At 35.9% G+C, this 6735-nt stretch overlaps 1 pseudogene; it reads right to left on the bottom strand.

Annotated features, from left to right (window-relative positions):
- Gm18110 (predicted gene, 18110) lies at positions 980-2038 on the bottom strand (annotated as a pseudogene).

Here is a 6735-nt window from a genome sequence, read left to right as displayed (position 1 = left end):
TGCAAAGAAAACATTCATACATAGAAAATAAATTTGTTTTCAAAATTAAATAGTTGTATCTTTAACAGGAATTGTGTGGGCCACAGAATTGGAATTAATCATACGTATACTCTTGTCTACTTCATAGGCCAATTTGATTTGATCCCTTTTCAGGGATTTATAATGTAAACTTTTCACACAACATTTATTTAAAGGTGGATAACAAATATGCTAAATCATAGAGCACGACTAACAGCTGGCCAGCCATCAAAATGGCACATGAACAAATCCATGAAAAACCTCCAGATAATGTGATCAGAGTATGTTGCAGCTTTATATTTTTAGGCTGTAATACAGGCCTAGAGAAAGGAAAGGGATCGCCACCCTTGACCTGAAGAGGCAACACCATACGCAAAGACTGTGCTAGCATCTGGCTTCAATCCACACGCCTCCTCTGGGGAAAGGGGGCTGTGAAGTTTGCTCTGTGTCAAAGGAGTCAGCCAGAATGAGTTAGTGGGAAATGTGCTCAGGGGAGAGGCTAACTTTTCATTGTGTTTTGAATGCTCAGTATAGTGTTCCAAAGCATGTATGGAAGGAAGCCCATGAACCTAATTCCTGGACTGAGTTCCTGGATGGCCACCAAAGGTTAACACACCCTTGTGTTTTGAACACACATTGCCACTAGAAGCCAAAGGATTTAAACTACCTTAGGATCCTGTTCTTCCAGTGACAGAATATTTGGAAAATAGCTATACCTCATGGAATTTTTTTAGTTTGTTTCTTCATATGCAGTATGAATAATATTGTAGGATCCTATATGTTTTTTCTAAGAACAAACTCTGTACCAATATTATAGCGCTTGGCACTTGAGTGGTATATAAGTACGTGAAATGAATACAATATTATAATTAACTTTTTATGTGGAATTTATCATTTTTACCAAAGTCTTACTTTCTCAAAAGACTATCGTATCACTACCATAATTTTACTGACTCTTGTCCCTGTGTTTTGGCTGATGTTGAGTAAGATTAAGCTTCAGATTGAAATTCTCTTTATATTCACTACATATAAAAGATGTTTCCCTACTATGGACTCACTGATGTCAAATAAAGCTGAAATACTGTTGACACCATAGTCATCATTTTACATACATAGTGGGTCTTTATGAATCCTTTGATGATGGATAAAATTCAGTCTGTAATTGAAAGCTTATTCATTACAGGCACAGTGTTTTTGTCCATTATGAATCCACAGATGATGAGCAAGGATTGATTTCTGTTTGAAGATTTTCATGCAGTCATTGCAAAAGATTATCCAATACTTAATATAATTTGATCTAGATAAAAGCATCATTATATTGTTTACATGCAAAGGATCTGTTCACTTCTGTGAACTTTTTGGTGTTCTATTAAGATAAATGTCTCCAGCAACCCTTTCCCATATTCATTACCGTGCAGTTTATTTCCACTCTGAATTCCCTCATGCTTAGCAAGTTCTGATCTGGGCGTGAATGCTTTTACTTGTGCATTAGAAGGAGGGGGTATTTCTCTGCGACAAAGTCTCACATGGTTAAAATGTCCAAGTTTATTCTGAAGCCTTTCCCATGACCAATATACTCATTGTATTTCTGAGCATCATGAAGTTTTGTATTGCTGAAAAAGCTTGGCCACTAACTACACTTTCTACTGCATGGGAAAACCTCTTCTGTGAAATTTCTTAGGCTGAAAGAAAATTTGAAGGTTTCCCACATTTTTATAGTGATAATGAACCAAGAAATCCTGGGGAGTGGAGTCTTTGGATATCAAGTATGACTGGTATGTATCATGCTTGAAGATGTCATTATGTTCACTATATTTGTAGGAGTTCTCCTAATTCTAAATACTCTGAGAAATCTGCTTTGACTGTTGACAAAGTTTGCCTTTCAGTCACTGATCATACATATAAGACTTCCCATCGGAAATTCTTCAGTGTCTTACAAACCCTAAAACATTTGCAAAAGCTCTAGTCGCATAAATTATACTGTATGTTCTTTCTCCTAAGGAATTCGTGCATATAGCAAGCACACAGCTGAGCCTTTTCTTAGGCATTGCGCTCAACTTTTGTTCTTTGTTCTTCTAGGTGGTGTGATAGCTAATCTTGCCTGTCTACCTGTCTACATCTGGAATCAGCTAAAACCCAATCTGCTGGGCACTCTTGGGATTTTCCGGACTATTTGAAGCAGGAAGACACACCCTAAATCTGGATCATGCCTTCTGGTGATAGCCCCCATAGAACTTCATGGACAAAGTCTGCTTTTTCCTCTGCTTGCCCTCTTGCTGGCAAGTTCATCTATCTTGTTGATGCAGCTGATATTAAAATCCAACTTATTCAGGATTTCATCCTAGACTGAAAAGCAGCATCTCTCTGGGAATCCTTCAGAAGTACCAGCTTGGGACTGTAGAGGTATTAAGCTTCGTGGATTAAACGACTACTGGATTTAAGCCTTTCTGGCACGAGACAGCTATTGCTGAACTACCCAGACACATCCTACAAGCAGAAGTAATAAGTCCTCTTTTCATATGTATACTCATTCTCAGCTCAGCTATACAAGTAGTAATATTGTGCATGCAACAAATTTCTGAAGAAAAGAGATGTATTAGATTCCTTTTCCCTGTCAAACTTTTTATAGTTCCTCTTTTAAGTATGTTATTATATACCATGTCTTCTACACAGACAAGATTCTGACCAGCTTTTCTTGAGCTTTGGAACCATCATAGCTATACCAGTGGATGAAAAATTGTCTAAATTAATATCCAGCTATACCACTCTTGGGCATATACCCAAAAGACTCTGCATCTTACTACAGAAACACTTGTGCATCCATGGTCATTGTTGCTCTATTCTTAATAGCCAGTCACTGGGAATAGCCCAGATGTCCAACACCTGCTGATGGATAATGAAAATCTGGCACATTTACACAATGGAATATTATTCAGCAGTTGAGAGAAGTAAAATTATGAACATTTTAGGTAAATGTATGGATCCAGGAACAATCATTCTGAGTGAGGTAACACAGACCTCAAAACACAGATGTGTGTTAGCTTTTAAGCTTTAGGTATGTGTGCTTCAATCAGTATAACCACAGAAGTTAGATGCACAGTAAGAAATAAGAAGGGAAGAGGGAATCTTTCAAGGAAGGGGAAATGGACTATAGTGTTATAAAGAGATAAAGAAGAAATGAGAGCAGGAGAATTAAATGGAGAGGAGGATGTGAAATCAGGGTAAAGAAGGAATTCTGGGGAGGAACAACTAACACTAAGGACCTTTTGAAAAGCCATATGAAAACCTACTAATGTGCAATATTCCTAAATGTATACATATACGAAAGGAATGTAAATGAAGCCTCTAGTGTCAGAAATGGGTTACATCTTGTTGATTCATTGGCCAAAGTGTTACCATAACCTCCTCCTTCTCACCTCAACATCAAAGGCTATTGCCAAAGGCTATTGGTTGTTCTCCACAGCCTGGTGATAAGGCCCTGCTGTTGAAGACATCACTGACTTATGTCATGAACAAACTTATGTCACTACAAACTTCAACCATACTGATTAGTGCTCATACTGCTAGAAGGTACTACATATTCTGCATCCTACTGGAGGAAAAATGTAATCACCACTATCTCCTACTTATGAATCCTTCAACCTATGACAGCAACCTGCCTGAAAGATATACTGGTGCAATGGTGATAGCAATGTTATGGAAGCAATCACTCTTTTACTGGATTTAAGACCTACTCTTTTCTGTGGCAATATGAATAAGAAAGCAGATAATGTGATATCCTATTTATTATTTACATCATTTATCTCACTTATAATTATATCAAATATATTTGGTCAATGACTTAAATAATCATCGGTGAACATTCCACTAATAAACAAATGTTGTCAGAAGGGACAAAGAGAAAAATCCCTGTAAGTACAACCTCACTGCACAAAGTTAGGAAGTAAGTCTTCACTTATTGGATAGTTTTCAAAGGTAAATAGTGGAAAAAGAATGCATAATTTTAGACATTAAGTATACATTTCTGAGTTGCTTCCCAGAAAAATAGAATATTCATGTGGCCTTTGGATAGCAAAGGCTATCTCTAGCATTAAAAACAATGGAGAAACAATAGTAGAAAAGACTTTGATGGTTTACATTTTTCCCCAAATAAAGAATTTATAAACAAGTCTAATTATAAATACTTTAGTCCCTAAATATACTTTTCTGACTTGCTTAGAAAAAGGAATTTAGCACAAAAATGCTATGTCAAAATAATTGTAATAGAATGTTATGATTAAAAGAACAAGTCTTGAATGGTCCATATTACTTAAAATTTTGTGTGTGTGTGTGTGTGTGTGTGTGTGTGTAATGATTGAATTCAATGACTGAGGAGAAGGGAACACAAGCCCCCATCCTAACCCAAAACCTATTGCCAACTGACAAACACTGGTAAAGGAAAAATTCCTTTTCTTCAACAGAATCTCACTGGGTATACTAACCACACTTTAAGGGTAAGCCTGATGTCCATCAGTCGATGGACAACACAAAACTAACTCAATGGTATTTTTGCAAATTTTTTGACTATGCTTTCTGGGATATTTTTTAACCTTACAAGTCTTTTGCATATATATTATGGTTTCCTGTTTTTGTGTTTTTATAGGACTTTTGAGTGTACAAACATATGTGTCTGTGTATAAGGATAATATATTTATTCCTTAATGCTATTTGCCTCTTTTTTCTGTTTGTTTGTTTGTTTGTTTGTTTGTTTTCGTCCTGTTCTGGTTTGTTTCTTTTTATTTTATCTTATTTTATTTTCTAGATGGCTGCTTGACTTCTAAAGAGGAAAAAGGGGTGTGAATTTGGTTGGGGAGGTGGGAAAGGTCTGGGAGGAGTTGGGGGAGAAGAATCCAGAAGTTTCTTCTCCTTGTCTCTTCTGGTCACCTTTACTTACTAGTGGAATGCTCATTGGTATTTATTTAAGTCATTGCCCAAATGCAATTGATGTAATTATGCATTACCACATTAATGGAAGTTGCAAACCAGGCTGTGGTGGCACAGACCTTTAATAATCCCAGCACTCACAAGGCAGAGGCAGGTAGAGTTTCATGAGTTTCAGTCCAGCCTAGTCTACAGAGTGAATTCTAGGACAGCCAGAGCTACATCGACAGACCCTATCTTAAAAACAGATATAAATAAATAAATAAATAAATAAATAAATAAATAAATAATGTAAATTGTAAACAAGATATCATTTTGCCTGTTTTCTTATTCACACTGCCACAAAATTATATGTATATGCATGTACATGTATATACATATATATATATATATATATATACGCAATAAACTTTTAGAAACCAAAATTAATGATAAAACAGTATTTATAATAACTAAAATGTAAAATAGATGTGCCAATTAATAATATGTACAGGTCTTCTATAGTAATACCCCAAGATATAGAAATAAAAAGAGAACATAATAAATTAAGTAACATATTAGGTTATGGATCAGAAAAATTAAATATTAAAATATTAATTTTCTCTAAGTTTATACACAGGAGTGAAATTCCTATTGAAAGTCAAACAAGGTGGTTTTATATTCCAAAATATGTAAAAACAATAAAAGAATAGGATGATTTGGGGAAAAAATAAAGTTAGAGAAATTCTTCTACTTAATATTGATTAGTGCTGTGGTGTTGATAGGTGACCAAGCTTAGAACAGTGGCATAGGGTGGAGGATGTTAACATAGCTCCATATAAATAAAGCCAATTGATTCTTGACAAAAGTGTGAGACCAATACAATAGATAGAAAATATTTTTAAACAAACCCACATTGTGGTGTTGGATATCTATAACTCTAACTCTCCTCCCATTTGAGGGAGAAAGAAACAACCATCAACCTAAAGTTCCTATCTCAAACAACACTTAAGCTTAGAGGCTATGAGTGGAGGACAGTGACTGCTCGCTTGGTGCTGTGGTCTGAATGGGAATTATCCCACATATGCTCCTGTGTTAGAACACTTGGTCCCCACTTGGTGGTGCTGCTTGCAGGCAGAACCTTGCTGGAGGAAGTATATTGGTGGGGGGTTGGAGACTTGTAGCCTGGCCGTACCTCCTTTTTCCTGTCTGCTTCCTGTGTGCTTATGAAATAGCAGCTAGCTTCCTGCTCCTACCACTATGCTTTCTTGCCTGCTGCCGTGTCTTCCTCACTGTGATGGACTGTATAATTTATCTCTCTGTAACTATAAGCCAAAATAAATCCTTTCTCTCATAAGTTGTTTTTTGTCAGGGCATTTTATCACAACATAAAAGAAAATAATATACCTGACTTGCCTAAATGCCCTGGATTCACTCCATGGCACCAGGAAACAGGGAAAATCTTCTAAAAATCCTCAAAACTTAATGGATGACAAACTTTTATAATTAACACTAGAAGATGTATGGAAGATAAAAAGTGAGTCTTCGTATACTAAATGTTTTTAAAGAGCCCTTAGAAATGACATAAAACAACCATCTTTTGTTTATTTTGTTTGTTGGTTGGTTGGTTTCAGTCACAGTCTCATACTATGTAACCCTAGCTAGCCTTAAATTTTCACTTCTCCAATCTCATCCTCCAGAATACTGGAATTGTAAGCCTGTTCTACCATTCAGAGTAAACTACAATCCTTTCAAAAAAATAATCAAAAGATTCAAATTTTCCTTTGCAAAACACTCTATTAAGAAAATACAAAGCTC

Source organism: Mus musculus, chromosome X, assembly GCF_000001635.26.
Source record: "Mus musculus strain C57BL/6J chromosome X, GRCm38.p6 C57BL/6J".
NCBI classification, from domain to species: Eukaryota; Metazoa; Chordata; class Mammalia; order Rodentia; family Muridae; genus Mus; species Mus musculus.
Note: the sequence above shows the minus strand (reverse complement) of the source record. Positions and strands in the feature narration are given on the sequence as shown.